This window comes from Saccostrea echinata, unplaced genomic scaffold (assembly GCF_033153115.1).
Source record: "Saccostrea echinata isolate AGI-Se365-2 ecotype Australia unplaced genomic scaffold, CSIRO_AGI_Sech_v1 ptg000054l, whole genome shotgun sequence".
NCBI lineage: Eukaryota > Metazoa > Mollusca > Bivalvia > Ostreida > Ostreidae > Saccostrea > Saccostrea echinata.
The window spans coordinates 56551300-56571108 of NW_026889803.1; the positions used below are offsets into that span (position 1 = coordinate 56551300).

The following is a 19809-nucleotide window of genomic DNA, read 5'->3' on the forward strand; positions in this document are numbered from 1 at the left end:
ATGCAGGTTTTTTACTCCCCAAAATACATGGAATGACTATTAATTGAATAACTTATAAACCCTTTCCAATATTTCTGACTAATGCTTGTCAATCCGTCAACTTATCAATAGATTCTAGTAAAGTGATAGATGACTTTAGATTGCATATTTGACAAAATATGAATTCACACCATTTAAAAAAAATAATCAAATAAATTGCAATCTTAATATACCTGTCGGGTCTGATTTATATATTAGAGCCTGTTTTATACAAAAAAGGCATCGAAATCAAAAGAAAGATGACGATAACAGTGATAAATAAACATCAAAACTGAAATCTACTTCATTCCATGACAAAACACTTGTCACAAAAGGATTAGTTAATTATCAAAATGAGCAAGAGTGGTCAGGTTGTGGCTAATAGTCGGCCTAAAAGTTTTAAACACCAATATCAAAACCTTAACATGGTAGGACTTGTTTTAAGGACATATGCAACGTACCTTATCTACTGATAATTTTTCAAGATATTCTTAATTTAAGATTATAGTGCCATCAGATGTTCGTCGACAAAAAATCTGCATGCATTACCAGGGGTTTTGAAAAGATATCAATTGATGAAAATTCTTGTATAATTCAAAGAAAAATACATAAAAATTACTAAACACATATTCTAGATGTTTTGTTCATCCAAACTTGTTTTAGAAGAAGTGTACAATAGAACATATATACATACAAATGTAGCACACAATTCCTTTAAGTATTGGAACTCTTCAACTCCAGGGAAAAAGACAATAAAGTTCAAACTACGTTGCCTATGTCCTTAAAGGTGAACTTAACGTAACAAATAAAGATTTTTCAAGTTAAATTAATGAAATTAAGGTTTAAAATAAATGAAAATAACCGAACCAAAAAACCCGAAACCGAACCGAAAATTTACAGAACCGACCCTAAAAATTTTGGAACCGTGACAGCCCTATCCAGATGAAAGTTCTCAAGAAATTACTTTCATATCAAATACATCTTGCAAATGATTTGGATCAAATTCAGTTGAAATACCAAATGGGTATAAATTAAATGCATTTGACAGTTTTTGGCCTACTTCTGTAACATGGTCTCTTACCTTATAAACTGTAAATATCACCACATGTAATTAATATAGATATCACTTAGTTATTTGATACATATAATCATTGACAAGGTTATAGAAACAGTACAGTAAGCCTACGTGAGTACATTTGTATAATTGTTAATGTGGTATAGGCACACAGTGCATTCCTTACCATCAACAATTTTTTAAAAGCATTTTTTCCTTAAAAAGAAAATTGGGTCTTATGTTGTACTATCAGAATAAGAATAAACTAATGGGAAATCTAAAGGCCTTAAGGTTAAAGATATGAAGGAATTTCAAGTAAACACAAAAATGATTTTGCTAGAATGTAGATATACTAGCTTGTACATGTATATTTATTTATTTGATAACATATTTAATCTGTTATGCAGGTATTCAAAAAATAATGTAGAAGGTCAAAAACCAATAAAAGAACGAAAGGGCAGTTTCTTTATATTTTTAATCCCTTTACATGCCTTAATTCTCTGTACTCAATGAACAGTACACCTCAGCATACTCTCTTTTTGGGGAAGCTCAAAAGACTCAATGACCAGTACACCTCAGCATACTCTCTTTTTGGGGACGCTCAAAAGACTCAATGACCAGTACACCTCAGCATACCGTATATACTCGCCTATAAGTCGGTCCGCCTATAAGTCGGTTGCATTTTTTAAGCCTATATTAGAGGGATTGACCCTCTAAAATACCAATCATTTTATGACTCGCCTATAAGTCGGACACAGAGTTTTGGACCAAAGTTTAACTCCCAAAAAACCGACTTATATGCGAGTATATACGGTACTCTATTTTTGGGGATGCTCAAAAGACTCAATGGCGAGTACACCTCAGCATACTCTCTTTTTGGGGTAGCTCATAAAAACTCAATGACCAGTACACCTCAGATACACTCTTTTTTGGGGTAGCTCAAAAGACTGAATGACCAGTACACCTCAGCATACTCTCTTTTTGGGGATGCTCAAAAGACTCAATGGCCAGTACACCTCAGCATACTCTCTTTTTGGGGATACTCAAAAGACTCAATGACCAGTACACCTCAGCATACTCTATTTTTGGGGATGCTCAAAAGACTCAATGGCCAGTACACCTCAGCATACTCTCTTTTTGGGGTAGCTCATAAAAACTCAATGACCAGTACACCTCAGATACTCTCTTTTTGGGGTAGCTCATAAAGACTCAATGACCCGTACACCTCAGCATACTCTATTTTTGGGGTAGCTCAAAAGACTCAATGACTAGTACACCTCACATACTCTCTTTTTGGGGAAGCTCAAAAGACACTGATGGATAATACTTCCCAGGACAGATCTAGAATTGTAGCATCTAGCTTCCTTTGAATTTTTTCCTTGCGATTTGGAATAATGTCAAAATTACTGAGATCTAATGAATATAGGGGATGGCTAAAGTCTATCAATGTTCCTTTCTTCAAAATTTCCAATACATCTCTATGCTTCTTTGCAGTAGCATTGTCAGGTACAAGAACATCACCCTAGGAACCGGTATTTAGACTTCTCTTACAGAAAACCTGATTAACTTTCCTCAATACAATTTTAACATAAAAAGCTCCCACTGATGGTTCTTCCATGCCTGTAGGTACTACATGTATTACTGGACCTCTTGAAAAAAAGAAAACCTGTTACTGTATCAGACCGCCTCTCTTTGCAATAATAGGATGGCACCTTCTTTCTGATTCCACATTTTATTTGTGGTCTTTCTTTTGGGCTATAAAAGTGCACCCATATTCCGTCATCCAAAACCCAAATTTATCAAACCTTCTATTAAAATGTTTATTCTATAATAGATCCTTGGCACATTTAGTTTGTGTTTTCTTATAGACATCTGTAAGGAAATAAGGGCTAGGCACCCATCTGACAAAAGTATTTTTTAAAGATTTATTTCCTTTGTCAGAACTTTATAATCTGTTGTGGTGATGAAATGTTAAGTGTCAAAGCAATGTCTTTCACTGTAAATCTGGCATTGTCAGATATGTTACTCACAGCATCAATATTTTTTGGTGCTCCTACAGACTTTGACTGCAATCTCCAAATGCTTCTTTCCCACTTTTGAATTTCTTAATCCAATCTGACATTGCATTACTTACTGAATGACCCTTGTACTATAACTATCATCCAACAAGTACATCTGAACCAATAGTCTGTTGGTACTGACAAATTAGAAGTTGAGACCAAATTTTACAAGTAATCAAGAATGGAAAAAATAATGTGTGTCAACTGAGCTATGCATGATAAACATCTGGGCATTCAATTACTCCATGGTAACAGGTTCCCCATGAAGCATGACATGTCAACTTTTTATAAAAAGTGTCCCATGAGAGAGGTATTTTGGCTTGCTTGGTTAATATTACTATCAAATAATTATGAACTTTTGGCCTATGGGATTTCTGCAATGCGAAAAATTGAATAAAATTTTAGACTTTATAATTTCACTCGCTGGGTAGCTGTGTACAACTAATAAAGATACAGAATGTACCATCTTAATGTTTACCAAATGAGATTTACATGCATTCATTGAAATGAAAAATGCAAACAAAAGCCAGTTTTTTACACATCACTACTCATCTCCAATCGGGTTTCATGCCCGACTACTAATTGCTCCCAAGCAAATCTAGCAACAGTGAAGAGAAATCTTTCATCACACACTAATCAATATAACTCCCAGACTCTGTTACAATGAATGACATGTTGTGTTGTTTCTGAATTGAAATGTCCATATACTTAGAGTATTTCACTGTATACTGCATATATCAAAACAGTATCACTAAACATGGCAGAAGAATCAGGATAAACAAACAGAAGCTTTACCTAAACAATTAAATTTAACAGTACATGTACAATGTATTTTTTATTTGCATGATAATTACCATTTGGTCTTTTTAAAATTAATCACTGTCAACAATTAATTATCAGACTATATTATATTTGCTGAAGTTATTTTTAATTTTTTTAAAAACTTCACTCAGGCAACTACAGAATATTTGTAAGTATCCAGGTACTGCACGATGAATATAATGTTCGAAGTTATAATGAACTCATTACTGTATGCTCTATGACAATCAAAAGATATGTCTAATCTGTACATACATGTACTTTTCTTTGATAATTAGTGCATATAATAATTGAAGGGATAGATATTTACAGTTGAATACACGTACAGTATCGATCCATATGATAGAAATCAGATTTTTATCACATCTTTACATCAATATAACATAATGCTTGACTTAAACTGAAAGCTAGGAGCATTCTAATTTATCATTAAGGGACTACCAGAACAGTAAGATGATGGAATTTTTATATTAATTTACTATAATAAACTGTGACATTCAAATCAAGAAAATGACTTTGGTACAGTTAAAATTCAATGAATAACTTTAAACCATGTCACAATGAACTTATTAGATTTACGAAGGCCAGCCTGTAGGAATTCCATTATACATTACTTGACATGTATATCCCTTACCACATGTAATGTATCAATAAGGCACCATGGCTACCATATTCCATTCATCCTCTTGTATTTCAATACTGCTGAACTTCATGCAATATTTAAATTCTTGATCACACAAAGGAAAAGAAAAAAATCAATCTAAATTGTATTCCACCATGCGACACTGATCCAAAAACACTAGCTTTCTAATCCTGTGTGATAAATGAAATCCATCAGATATGCTTTGTCTGGGAAAATCATCACTCATTTTCGTGTGAGCAACCAGTGCATGCGTAAGTTGGTTTTAATTGTTGTACAATGCAGTGAAAACAAACAAATCTGCTGATCACATGGTCTCTGCTCAACAGCAGCAAAGACTCGAGTCTTTACCATATCGTCAATAAATTCTCACAGACTCAGATCAATACACATGCAGACTCATTAAAAATTCAGACAGAAGAACAAGAAATTCTATATAAGGGAGTTACAAGGCAAAGCTAGATAGGATAACAATTCCCTTTTGATGTTATGTATCACCCCCAAGAACAAGTGCTTCTTATCCACACTATAAATCTGTTTTATTTAAAGGAATCTTAGAATCCTGCATGACCATCAATGTCATTCCATGTATTCCCATGTGATTTAAAGAGCATCTTGTCAGCTAACTTCCTAGTCAAATAAATACCATCTCAGCTTGTCCAGAATAGGACCAGGGGGCAGACATTGCATGAGCACTGACCATCACAATGACCACAAATGGACAGCCGAGACACTATAATATTGAATGTACTAACCTAACTGTACTAATTACTGTGTATATTGAAAAGAATTATACCTGCTAAAAGCCACAGTTCAACACTTGATCATTTTTAAAATCTAGATTAGATATATCAGATCTTTTGCATTCCATGCCTGCAGCCAACCATACCATGATTTTAGGTTTAAAAACCTGTTCCTAACTTTTTTTATCTATTAAATGACAAGAATTTCTCTCACCATGAATACACAACCATTGAAAAACTTACATATTTCAACCTCAACAGATATAACTGAGAATATCAACAATTAACCTTTCAAATCAAACAATGTCCACAGTCTCTCGTGCAGTTACCTTAGATTACCTTGTAATCTTTTTTTCTTTAAAATCTGATACAAAAATCGAGGTGTTGTAGACAGACCCTCTACACCTGGCTTAAGTGTCCATGCTGGGTCGCTACAGTGTAAAGGTCATGGAGGTGGCCGAGACAAAGGACACAAACAATACGTCTCATTTCCTCATCTGTAGGAGGGCTTGATGAGTTAAGAACTTATAAGGTCACATCAAGTATTTTGTTTGTTGGTTGTTTATAACACAGCTCACTTTAACAACTTCCGGCATCCTTCTACAGCACGTGTGATATAATTTAATATTTATAAATTGAACAACTTTGTTGTGGTCACCAAAAATTTACAAAACTAATTATGAAATTTAATGAGAAATCACAGAAAGATGTCCTCAGGTAAATTAGATATATTCAAGCTGCATGTAAATATAAATCTGTGAAATTATCTATGTTTATATTCATCTCACAATAACAGTGAGACTGTCTCTCTCAACTCCGAGATAAAAGTTTATGTACTCAACACTGTCCTGTGAATTATTTACTGTTTTTATGACACCCATTTTCACCCAGCTATCATTTGAACTTTAATTTACGGCAAGATTCTCAAAGAAAACCTAAGAACATATTAAAATTCCTCAAGTAGACACTTACATTGAACTTGTACACTGTTTATCAAGTTATAACTGAATACAGACTAAATAAAAGTGATGCCTTTTGTTTATTACAAACTTACCTTGTATGAGTAAGTAGTTCCATGGAATTAGGATCCAAAATCCTAATTTAGAAAACATTCACTTTATAAAATGTTTTCTCTAAAAATATCCAGAATGTTTCCACAAAGCAAGTATTTCCCTCAAAATGACATGAATTTGTTAAACTGTCAGATCCTATGACCCAGTTTAGTGAAGAAAAATACGTTCTTGTGAAAAATATAATGTTCTTGTTGAGCGTGTCATCACCTCCCCGTAAGAGAATGCTGAATGCTTGAATGCACAACAACCTGTAACAAGATATTTTAGTGTAGATATTCCATTCACTGAAAGAAACACAGACTGATGTAGTAATTAAACAATTGCATGGTTAGTTAAAATTGCATTTTACATTTGTAACACACCCACATAAAACCAAAGAATGAAGAACTCCTTAGTCTTACCTACACAATGAGAATAAAAGACAGTCCGACCCTCCCTCAAAACGTCAAACTGGTTAAAAAGAAATAGGCCTTCTTCTGTGCTGCAATGGTATAGTATAATCAGTAAGGTAAACATTTGACATTCCACACGGGGGACTTATCACAACTCTGTATTGTCCAGGTAAATGTTACCTGTCCTATCAATGGACATTTATGGCACATATAATGTCTATGTCAGTTAAGCAATTTTGTCACCAATTTTACCTTTTTTACACAGAATGTCAAGAAGAAAGCAATGTGAGAAAAGCAATGTGAAGTTTGTTATATATGTCCCACTAATACTGACGGTATATCTATTTGGTTTCGCAACTTCCAGTCAAAAATACATACCTGTATTTCTCAGTGATTCTTGACCTCAATAGTCTACATATAGGTGAAATTTAAAACTGTTCTTGAAATCATCTAGTCTACTTACTGTAAACGTGGAAATTTACACATGGGAGTAATTTTACACAGTGATAAGCAAGATTTTGTGTAAATCCCCCACCCCCATACAATGCCTTTACACAGATTTACCCCCCCCCTTCCAATGTACTTAGACTATCTTACATGTAGTACTAATTCACTTAATTAACAACACCTGTAAATATCCATGTTTAAAGTAATCAGATTCCATAACTTCCTTAACCGACACAGAGATTGTCACATATGGCATTCATAAATGTCAATTATCTTCTTTTACAATCCCCTGAAAAAATACATGTATGCTATCTGATTTGGGGTTTGCAGAACAGCAATTAAATTCAAAAATCAGCTAGAATGACTAAATCTTATCAACCATATGCAGGCCTAAAAACATATTGCTCATAATTATTGATTTCCACTTCTTTTATTTTAATCAATCGATCAATTTAATCAATTTAAATTGAGGCAAGCTACTGACAGAAAAGTCGGTGTTACAGGGATTTCAACAACCTTGTTTAAAGTCAGCATTTCATTAATTCTATGGTCGTTATAATGACCTTGTTAGCAAATATACCTGGTAACCTATCATTGAGTTGTATTTTGGCTGACTTGTTTCATACCAATTATTAGGTCTTTGTTTTTATACTGAATTTGACTACAGAATGTTCCATCTACCTGATCAATACAAAGGGCTCACGGCGGTTGTGAACAGTCAACATGGGATGCTTACTCCTCCTAGGCACCTGATCCCACCTTTGGAATTTCTGGGGTCTGTGTTTCATGCTCTCTTCACAGAATTGCATTGTTTATAGATTTTTTGAGATCTATCACTGTTCGTTATCTTCACCTTTTTTATTCATACAACACAAAATATTACTTAGTACTTATAGCTACAATTATTTTAAATTTCTTAATTTGCATGCCATGGGCAATTCAGAGATTTTTATTCTTTGGATGTTTAGATTTTTTTGTAGATCAATTGATGATGGGACGTAAATTACAATTTTTATATATTATACAGGTATTAAGTACACAAGATCTACATTAAGCACACCTTGCCCTGAACAAAGCTCTCAAGGTAGTTAATTACCACAAATTAAACACAACTGCCAGCAATGAAAATTCTTCACATTCATATACAAATTATGATAATTCACTTCAGTTGACTGCTGGGCCCCCATCCATTTTCAAATAAAAAAAATCAAAACCAATGATAGTTCCCCCCTGTCTGAGCCAGTAGCATGCGTTAAACAAAAGTGCTCCTTGGAATTTTCATTACAACGAGAGCTACTTAGAGTTGTTCTCGACCTCAGATTTGAATTGCTGCCCAAGTTTAATATTTTCAAGTTCTTAGAATAATAATTTAACAAATTAAAAAATTATCTCAACAACATTATCGAGTTTCATTATCAAGATTTGCAGCATGAATATCAATTTTTCCAGGTTTAATATGGATTTGCACTAAACACATACCTCTTGTTAAATTACATTCAAATTAATATCTTTAATTTCTCCATTATAAAGAGCAACAAAGTGCAATTATGCTCAAGTACTTGCAATGTAATTACTAATATAATGGGCAACGTACACCATGTTAATCCTTCACGAAAATTTCATCATACACTTTTATTGAGTGATGCTACCAATACATTTTGCACTAAACAAGAAGCACTACATTCCTCCTTAGTACACTTACAGTGAAAGGTAGCTGACACCAATTTGAATGCTGTGACTCTTATTGAGTATGTAACCTTTTAAATATAGCTAGGGATTTCATAATCTTGTAGCCAGAGGTTAACTATATTCTATTTACTACAAACAACATTTGATTTCAAGGCAGGATGGGATATGGCAATTAATTAACATTATGTTGACCATATGTGGACTACTGTTACCTTAGATACACTGGTCTGAGATAAATGAGTTATTACCGGTATGTAATTGTCTTAAATCCTCTGCTGGTTAACAACTGCATGCAGTCATGTTTTCCAAATTCTGACTTTGTGCACCTGCTGTACCAGTGATTTTCATCAAAAATTTTCAAATGTTAATTAACTTGGACCAAAATGTGTATCTCCATTCTCCCAACTATTTCAATAGGGAGTACTTGTCTACTATTCATATAGCCAAACCCTGCACAAGATTTGATGACCACCAAGCAAAAGGTTCCCAAAATACTGATGGGACAACATATGGCAGAAATAAAGCAGAAAACACAGACCATTGACCTGAAAATCCACCATGCCAAGTGACCTTTGAACTTTTGACTTGACAACTAATAGAGACTGTCTAATTATCATGGAAAAACTGTGTAAATTAAGTCTGATAACTATCAAGCATATGATTTTCAAAATAAGATTTTGTTGTATGATATAAACCGGTAACCTTTGACCTCTTGACCTGAAAATTGATCAGGGTACCTATGAAATCAATGCAGTTTAAATTGCAAAATAATTAACAAGCAAGGCTTTTCTGGCTGAAAACCATTGACACATCCCAAATCAATAATCATCTAAATAATGAACTGCAAAATTTCTGTCTCCTTAGACATAATTATGGAAGCTCATTTAGGATCTATCAAAAAATATTTTTAACAGTCTTCGACGGCACGTTGATTTACCCAAATGGAACCCAAATGGAAACACAAATGGACCCAAATTGAAACACAAATGGACCCAAATGGAAATCAAACGGACCCAAATGGAATATTAAATATATACATCATCGTATTACCAAGCTGTTACTTATTTAAAATGATGAAAATAATGAACTTACAAATGAAGAATATTAATTATATATTAATTATTCATTTCTAATATTGTATTTTAAAATACGAATTAATTTTCTATAGTATTCTATACATCGGCAAAATTATTTTGGGGGGGGGGGGGGGATAATGTGCTTCTCTCATGCCCCCCCCCCCCCCCCCCCCCCCCCCCGGTTCCTACGGCCATGAAATCTATAAACTCTAATATGAAATACTTCCATTTTGTATTCAATGATATGCAAAAGTTATTTCAAATAGAAAAAAAATAATTCGTATTTTAAAATACAATATTAGAAATGAATAATTAATATTTTCCATTTGCAAGTTTATTATTTTCATCATTTTAAATAAGTAACAACTTGAGAATACGATAATATATATTTAATATTCCATTTGGGTCCATTTGTGTTTCCATTTGGGTCCATTTGGGTTCCATTTGGGTCCATTTGGGTTCCATCTGGGTCCATTTGGGTAAATCGATGCACCCATCTTCGACAAATCCCGGGAGTCCGAAGCCCGGGACCTGGTAAAATTGGAAGCGGGCATGTGGAAATTGCATACTTACAAGCTAGAAGGGCATGTAAATTCTGAGGCCTAAGCCTCGGTATTATCAAATTAAATAATACAAATAACATTAAATGTACTTAAAAGTCTGATTTTTTATCTGAAGTGGAGCACCAAATAAAATTTTAACGATAGTTTATTCTACTGCAATTTCCAAGGAACTCTTTTGCAAAGGAGACACAAAAAGTATACAGGTTGAAAACAGTACGTGACTTCCAAGGAACTCTTTTGCAAAGGAGACACAAAAAGTGTACAGGTTGAAAACAATATTAATGGCTAGACAATAGATCGATAGAAATTGATATTGGATCATTTCCTTGGCATGAAAAGGCAAATAAGAATAAAATTACTTGATAAAATTCTGGGCATGTAGATATTTGTTCGGGCTAGCGTAATAAGTGGTTAAACCTGCCCGAAGGGCATGTACTGAAAAAAAGATTTGGCGAAGACTGTTTAATTGGATGGAATGAATTGTCCAATTTGTTATATCTGTTACAAATTTTTAATTCTTGATAACAATTTTTCAAATTTGTTATAATGAATTAGATTACACTGTAGTTATTCCAGATTTGATGAATTTGTTATTATGATGAATTCAAAAATTTGTTTAAACATATAAAATTCATTTAAACGAAGTCTAAAATTTCTTATAACAAACTTAGTTTGTTTAAACAAATTTCAAAATTTGATATTATGAATTAAATTAATTTAAGCAAATTCAACAATTAGGGTCTAGAAAAATATGTATTAATTCAGTATAACAATAAATTATAGAAATTCGTTTCAATGAATTTATTTCGTTATAACAAATCAAAGAATTCATTTCAACAAGTTTAATCAATTATAATAAATTTTTTAATCTGTTATAACCACCAATTCAACAAATTTGTTCTAACAGATTAAATTCGTAATAATGAAATCAAAGAAATAGATATAACAAATTAAATTCGACAATTCCATATATTGAATTCAAAAAAAAAATTTGATAGGTCCTAAATGGGCTTCCCTTCATAATTCTATCCCTGTAGATCTTACAGAAAAATATAGATATTAATCTTATTTTAAATCTTTTTTATTAAACTTATGCATATGAAATGTATTGGAAAAGTATGGAAAAAAAACAAAAAAGCTCTCATGCAATTTCACCCAATGTTTCCCAAAATATGGTTATTCTTTAATCAGGTTAATTCTTAAATTGTCCACCTGACATTTATTTCAACAAAAAGCTGTTAAATAAATGGTTTACTAAGCTTTGTAAATAAGCTGTAATGCTTAAAGGTTTCTAAAAACAAGTTACATTTGCTCTTTGCACTTCTGAGCAATTTTCAAATATCATACAAAATATTGACATTCCAGTGAATGTGTGACTATCATTGTTTATATGTTATGTACAGTACATTATAAAATTTGTCACCATTCATTTCAAAGTGTCTGTCATCCTTTCATTCCAATATATAGTCTAAGGTCAATAGATAAATAATTAGCAGAGTATTCATCGTCATTAATACTTAGTGAAGCATCGTATAGGAGTGAATGTGCAATTTACAATTATACAAATTTCAGTAACTTTATAATTTGGGTTATATAAAAACTTTGTCTTTAGAGACTAACTTGGTCAACAAAAGATTAAAACTGTCCAAATTACCAGTAAGTAAAAGTTGTAATCAATCAAATAAAAAGTCCTTAATAACTGACTTTCTCAAAAAACTTTGGCTTGATTCTTTTATTGTTAATGGGATGAAGGACACATGGTCACATGACTCTGTTTAACTACGTCATAGTCTCCATTTATATAAGTGCAAAACGTGTAAAGAATCAGTTCTTGTATAATTTTTTGACAATTTTTTAACTTTAATTACCATCTTATATAAAAGAAATAAAAAAGTTTTAACATTCTTGTAAACATTAACAAATTATGAAAAAGATTGATCCACTCCTCTGTTTCCCTACACTGCGCGTCCAACAAGTCGGTGACGTCATACACGATCTGTTAGTACAGCAAGATCATACTCGGTGAACACAGGGGCTGTATTATTATGTAAAAACAGGTCATAATCAGTATATGATGAAATATTTTAGAAACGGGAAACACAAAAATTATTTTTGCATGGCTGATGACGGAAATAATATGTAGGTATATCTTATTTCGCTTATTCAGCTTACGTGTGACGTCATAGTTGGTTTTTCCCGTACTCGAAAAATGTAACATGACACGTTTTTGTCATGCTTATGTCCTCTTTAACGATGTCCTGTGAAATAATGAGGTCAGCTTCATCATTCGAAATTTTTACAGTTAATCAATAATTTGAAGGATTTGCATTTCAACATAAATTAAAAAATATTGAATTATAGAATTTTTTGTAAATTACGTTTTTTATTCTTTAAGTTGTCTTAAAAAGTGCGTAATTTTCCCTATCCAGATGCAGTGTGATAGACAAAACTTGCTTTTTCGAATTTTAAATCCTGGTTATACTCTGAAATATTTTAAAAGATACATGTCCACTTTGATATTTTTTATGTATGCTTAAAAAATCCCATTATGGACAGAGTAATGAGTCTGGAAACATGGAGAATTAAAACGTCACTTAGATAGGGTAGGGCATAGTATTTGTCAATCAATATCTCCAAAATAAGGTAAGAAACCTAATGATATAACTGCTTAAAGATATGTGGGACATACTTAATTAGAAATATACAAAATATGAAAAAAAATGAATGACAAGTATTTTTTCAGCTGAAGGTCCTTCTCCTCCTTAAGAGAAGGTCAAATGCAGCATCAAAAACACATAAATTGTCAAATGCATTACTAAAAGTCATGATGAAAAAGTGTGACAGATATAGACATCTTTAACTTTCTTTTCAAGTTTAATTTTTTTTTATAACAATATTAAAGTTGCAATTATTTCCATTTATTTGCAGAAAGTCAAAAAAGAATTTACAGACACACAAAGTCCCCTTTTATATATGTAGGACTCCAAAGCATGATGGGACTCCCAAGTCCAATGGTTTTGCCAAAGTCCGATGGTCTGCATCAAACCCCGATGGTTTAACACATCAAAGTCCGATGTTGCGGGAAAATTAACATTTATGACGTTGTAGTACTAAGTACTGCATGAAACTGTGAATATTTCATTGTGGAAGTGAAATGGTTCACCAGAATATGCCAAAATATAAGTGTATTACTAGCCCTAATTTTTCGAGTGGGTGCGACGCTAACCCTTATCAGTCGAAAAGTGTGTAACTTCTTGGGTGGGAGAGAGACTAACCCTAATCAGTATTAAAATAGTGTGCAAGAACTTACCCTAAATCTCTTTGGTGGGTGCGAGACTAACCCTATTAGTCGAATAGCATGTGAGAGCTAACCCTAAATCTCTCAGATGGATGTGAAGCTATCCCAAAATCACAGTCACTCCAAGGTGTGCAAGGGGACTTAATCTTTATCAGTCGAGTGATGTGCCAGGACAAATCCTAATATCTCAAGGGGGGCAAGCAGTAAGCAAAATCAGTCAAATTGTATGTGAGGACTAATACTACACTGTTGGCTTTTGAATGCTGGACATTAGACAACGGCGCCAAGGATCGATGTTGGAATACTGTGATGTCATAAACAATGATTGTTTCTCTGCACCATTGGACTTTGGCATGTCAGAACATCACACTTTAGCACAGTGTGTCTCATACGAAATGAGACCTCAGACTTTGGAGTGACCAACAGACTTTGGAGTCTTATATATATATAGGACTTCTGGTTGGTATTTAAGACTGGACAGTGGCTCCCAATCTGAGCAAGTAACTGAATTGATATGGCAAATGTTATTTGAAAAAACTTAGTAAGTGTACGGTGTAATTTAATTTATCACCTACATGTAAGAAATGTCATACAATACTGTTTTTTTTTTTATGTCTGAAAATGTATTATATTGCAAATAAAGAATAATAATATGAATTCCTGTGGTCATTAGGTCAATTTCAGTTTCAAGACAGAGTAAAATGATAGCAGTCAGAAATTAAGAATGGATATTGTACCTGTCACCTCTCCTGTTTTCAATGGTAGTCCACAAAATTCAATTTGAAACATCCCAACTGCTTGTCTCACAATATATTTTTTTATTACTCACATGTACATTATTAAAGACAGATATGCAAGATGTGGAAATTTTAGATATACAGTAGACTAAGTGACTGAGGGATGTATTTGACACTACATGGCAAAATTTTCTATATATTGTCCTCATACAATTATTTGATCAATGGGTTAAGTTGAGGTACTGCCAGCATGTGTAAAATTCTCATTTTTTTTAAAAATGATGATGATGATGATGATTATTATTATTATCAGGTCTGGCACAATCTCTTGATTTAGCTATATAGCTTGATTTAGCTATATAGCTTTATTAAGCTATTCAGAATAGCTTGATTTAGCTATTTTATCACACTTTTTTCTTAGATGTGTTATTTTCTCAGCATTCACTAAAAGTTGCACCTTGGTGCAGTGATAATATTCAACCTTCAACTCTTCTGAAAATAATGCATGTAAAACTCACTCATCAAATTACGTCTCCTTAAGAGACTTTGTACTCAAAGTTCTAAAAGTTTTGGGGCTATATAAAGCAATTGATACAGTTACTTCTTCATTGAAATTATAAAAGAAGCCAATTATGGTCAACAAGATAATTGATTGGTAATAATTCAATACAATTAGAAGCAATCATACTTATCCACGCCTCAACGCACACAAGGTGGTGTACAGTTACTCAAACAATGGAAATTCATCTTTTCCTTAAAAGTATTCAAATGCTGCAATGTTAGAACTATCTTTGATTTCGGTTGTTGTTTTGATAGTCCATAGTACATATATGGATAGTCAAAAACTTGTGACTTTTTGTCTATGTCTTACAAAAAACATTTTTCTGAAAAACTGCACATTAAATAGCTTTATCAAGCTATTTTGAATAGCTTAATAAAGCTATATAGCTTTTTTAAAGCTATATAGCTAAATCAAGAGATTGTGCTGGACCTGATTATTGTGAACCTTCTGCATCACAAGGTAGGTAATAAACCTTTTTATTCTCAGTATCAAAGCAGGCAATGATATTACTTCATTTAGTTAATATTGACAGAAAAATACAATAGAATACATCATTATTAACGAGAATCATACTTCACTGGTCACTGTTAGTATTTGTGATTTTTTTTTAAATCTCTGATCAATTGCAGTTATTTCATTTTCAGGACTTTTAAACAGTTAATGCGAGCACACGATTAACTCTAGCTGCATTGAGAGACAAATCTGCTGGAAACTCAGATAGCATTTCTTTAGAGAAGTGGACAGACCGATTAACTTACAAAATAAGACATGCAATCTTCAAAACAATCAATTATCTTATATCATTTATTCATTTTGAAAGCAAACAACATGATTTTGCATTCTTATTGACAGGAATGGGATAGTTTGTCGACCAGTGTTTCATATATGTACATATTTCATACATTACCTTAAATCGGTTGATAGCTACTGAATCATGCAGCATGGACCTCGTTATTACCAAATGAAAACGCACACCTGAAAGTCAGCTTGCCGCTTGATGGTTGTTGACATCAATAAATCTGTGTCACATACAAGTTTTAAAATGAAGTTGATTGATACGCATGAAGAAGCTTCTGTATGAGATCGAATTCGTAATAGTAAATTGTTCCCCTTTGCTTCGCGGAAATTATGAAAAGGGGGAGGGGAAGGGTTAACTCGTAATTACGAGAAAAAAATTCGTTATTGCGAGTAAAGATCTCGTTAATACGAGAAAACATCTCGTAATTACGGAAGCATATTAGTGACACGTAATATATATTTTTAAGTTGGTAATTCTGGGAAACTTCCAACTTTAAAGTTGGTATTTCCAGCTTTAATCATGGCTTTTCCAACTTCAAAGTTGATAATTTCAACTTTAATCTTGGCTTCTTCAACTTTAAAGTTGGCTTTTCCAACATTAAAGTTGGCTTTTCTATCTTTAAAGTTGGTACATTTTGTAATTCCAACTTTAATCTTGGCTTTTCCAACTTTGAATTTGAGCTTTACTAGGCCTTTATCTTTTTCCCCTTTATTTCAAATTATTACCAACTACATTAATGCAAAATTAATACACTGAAATAGATTGGTGATCAATTAATCTGTGTCAATTATTTTTTAACTTGACCTTCCCTATGACCATACATATAACTTCCATCTGAACTAAATGTATCAATTCTGTATGTGAAAACACAATGAAATAATTCCATCTTTCATCATAATTTCATAACTATTTAAATCGTTTCATTCCATTGTAATTACATGTATAAAACAGCAGCATGAGTCCAGTTAAAGGCGCAGAACTAGAAATTTTTCAAAGGGGAGGTTGAATTAAGGAATAACTGTCTAATTTTTTGGATTCATGATGTGATCAATCGAGTGGCTTGCGTGATAATTTGCATAAACGCCGAAGGCGTTTATGCATAAAATTATCACGCAAGCCAATCGATTGATCATCGTCATGAATCCAACAAATCTGACAGTTATTCCTTATATTTACATGCTCCTGATTCTGCAAATTCCCGTGCTAATAGCCCCGCTTCTGTCTCTATTTGTCCCGCCCCGCACGTGATTTTTTTTAACCGCGCCTATCGATGAACCAGTAGATTTATGTAGAAATAAAGTATTTTTACAATTTGTAATTTTATCTCGGACAAAGACATTGGAAATGTAAATATGAGGAAATATTTACATTTCCAATTTCCAATATTTACATTTCCAATTTCCAACGCCTTCGGCGTTTAGGCAAATTATCACGCAAGCCACTCGATTGATCACATCATGAATCCAAAAAATTAGACAGTTATTCCTTAAATAAGAGTTGTTATACTGTACGTTTACAAGGTTAAATGATAACTTATTAGGAATACTCAGGCCCGTAGCAACGGTTTCAAAAGTGGGGGGGGGGGGGGCAAACTTGCCAAAAAAAGTTGACAAGCAAAAAAAAAAAAAAAAAAAAAAAAAAAAAAAAAAAAAACCTAATTAGCTGTCCAAATCCTAGAATATGCCAGTTCTCGACTTAACAGCGGCAAAAAGTGGGGGAGGGGGCAACCAGCATCTAAAGGAAAATTTATAGCAAAATATGTACTCCGCACAAAAAGTGCCCCCCTCCCCGCGTTCTACGGGCCTGATACTATCAATTAATAACAACACTTGTTAAAATAAAGATACAGATTATACATATGTAAAATAAAAATAAAATGCTAAATTTCATATTTAAATGTAAATCAGGCCACCTAGCTTTAGTGATTTGAAAATTTGCCCTTTAAAAGGTAGTACACAACACCCATGAAATCTGTTTTAACGCATACCACCGGTATCTTATAAAGTACACCAGAAAAAAGAATAATTTCACCATAATGTCAATAATCAATTTCTGTTATATGATAAACATGTAACTCTGACAAATGAGTATGTTATTTTGCCATATAGTAAATTGTCATTTAGATGTTGGTTGCCCCCCCCCCCCCTTTTGTCGCTGCATGTCAGATTATTTTGGGAAAAATTGACCCTCCCACATTTTGGAAAGTTCCGTTAATTCCCCCCTTTTTTTTCTTTGTTTGTCAGATTTTCTGGGGAGATCCCCCTCCTACAACTTTTGAAACCATTGCTAGACATTTTTTAAATTCCTGGATGAACCTCTGAATGTTGGAAAACATTTAATCTTTAATTCAAATATGACATACATGACATATGAAAATATATCTAGTGGACATGAAGATTTTTAGGCGTAAGCTAAACTATCATAGAGTTATCTTTCTTTATATATCTTACATGGACGTGTACCACAGGCACCTGCCATGTATGAACTTACACACACGTTTGCTCATAAACTAACTTTATAATTGTTATTTATGGATGAAGGATGCCAAAAAAGTGAAAAAGCAGAAACGTTGTAATAAAATGACTAAATGAGTATGAAATCTATGAAGAGTTACTGAATATAATAAGGGTACGTATTCTAAGAAATACAGGTTAACCCCAAACGTAAAATTAATGAAAAATGTATGATTAAATGATATATTGTTACCCATAATTACCCATTAATTTACATATATCATTTGACATGATAAAGGGGAAAAACTTTCGCTAATCTCGTTTTGTTCAACTTTTCATCTTTGAGAAAGAAATAGTGCTTTTAAGCATTTCATACCTCCTAACTGGTCAATAATGTTTTAATCACCAAATAAAATTCAATTTACAATATGGCAATTAATTTTGTAGGATAATTTTGGCTTGTATGTCATTGTTTTAGTTGCAAGTTTTTGAACTTCAGGTCTTTGTACTGCCTCATGCAAATATTTGTCTTCGGCTTTCTTTATATTCCATTTTTGCAAAAGATATGCTTTGTCTAAAATTGGTACACATGTGAAGATGAGACAATACAATACCACCCTTATCAACGCTATACCACGAAAAACAGCGACTGCCATGACTGCAATCAGCAACATCACAAATCAGTGTTGAAAGCAATATTATTAAAATTAATTTAAAAGTAGCTTGACCACCTTCAGAGCTATCAACTACAACACCTCTACCCACACAGCACCATCTCTAGCTTCACCACACCGTTATCACCACTATCATCTATACGGCACTACCAACTACAAAAATACCTCCACCACATAGCACCAACTCCAGCTTCACCACACCGTTATCACCACGATCACCTACAAAAACATCTCCACCACACAGCACCAACTCTAGCTTCACCACACCGTCATAACAACCATCACCTACAAAAACACCCCTACCCACACAGCACCAACTTTTGTTATCAATATCATCATCTACAGGACTGCCAACTAAAAAACTCTACCCACACAACACCAACTATAGCTTCAACACATGACCATCACCACAATCACCTACAGTACTACAAACTACAACACCTCCACCCACACGGTACCAACTCTAGCTTCACTGCACCGCTAAAACCACCATCACCTAAAGCACTACCAACTACAACAAAACCCCTACCCACACCGCACCAAGTCTATTTTTACCACACCGTTATCACCACCATCACCTTCAGCCCCACCAACTTAAAAAAAAAACAGATACACAACGCACCCACTATAGCTTCACCAAACTGACACTCTCCACCATCAACTACAGCATCACCACCAACAACAGTACTACCTCCATCCTCACAGTACGAAT

The 19809-nt window shown here is 33.3% G+C and overlaps 1 protein-coding gene across 1 annotated transcript in view; it reads right to left on the reverse strand.

The window, feature by feature from the left end:
- Window positions 1-4836, reverse strand: part of LOC133172616 (uncharacterized) — a 42252-nt gene extending 37416 nt beyond the window's left edge. Inside the window, exon 1 of the mRNA XM_061307550.1 lies at window positions 4586-4836. The gene's annotated coding sequence lies outside the window, so the exon portion shown is untranslated. The remainder of the gene's footprint in view (window positions 1-4585) is intronic.
- Window positions 4837-19809: the final 14973 nt, after the last annotated feature.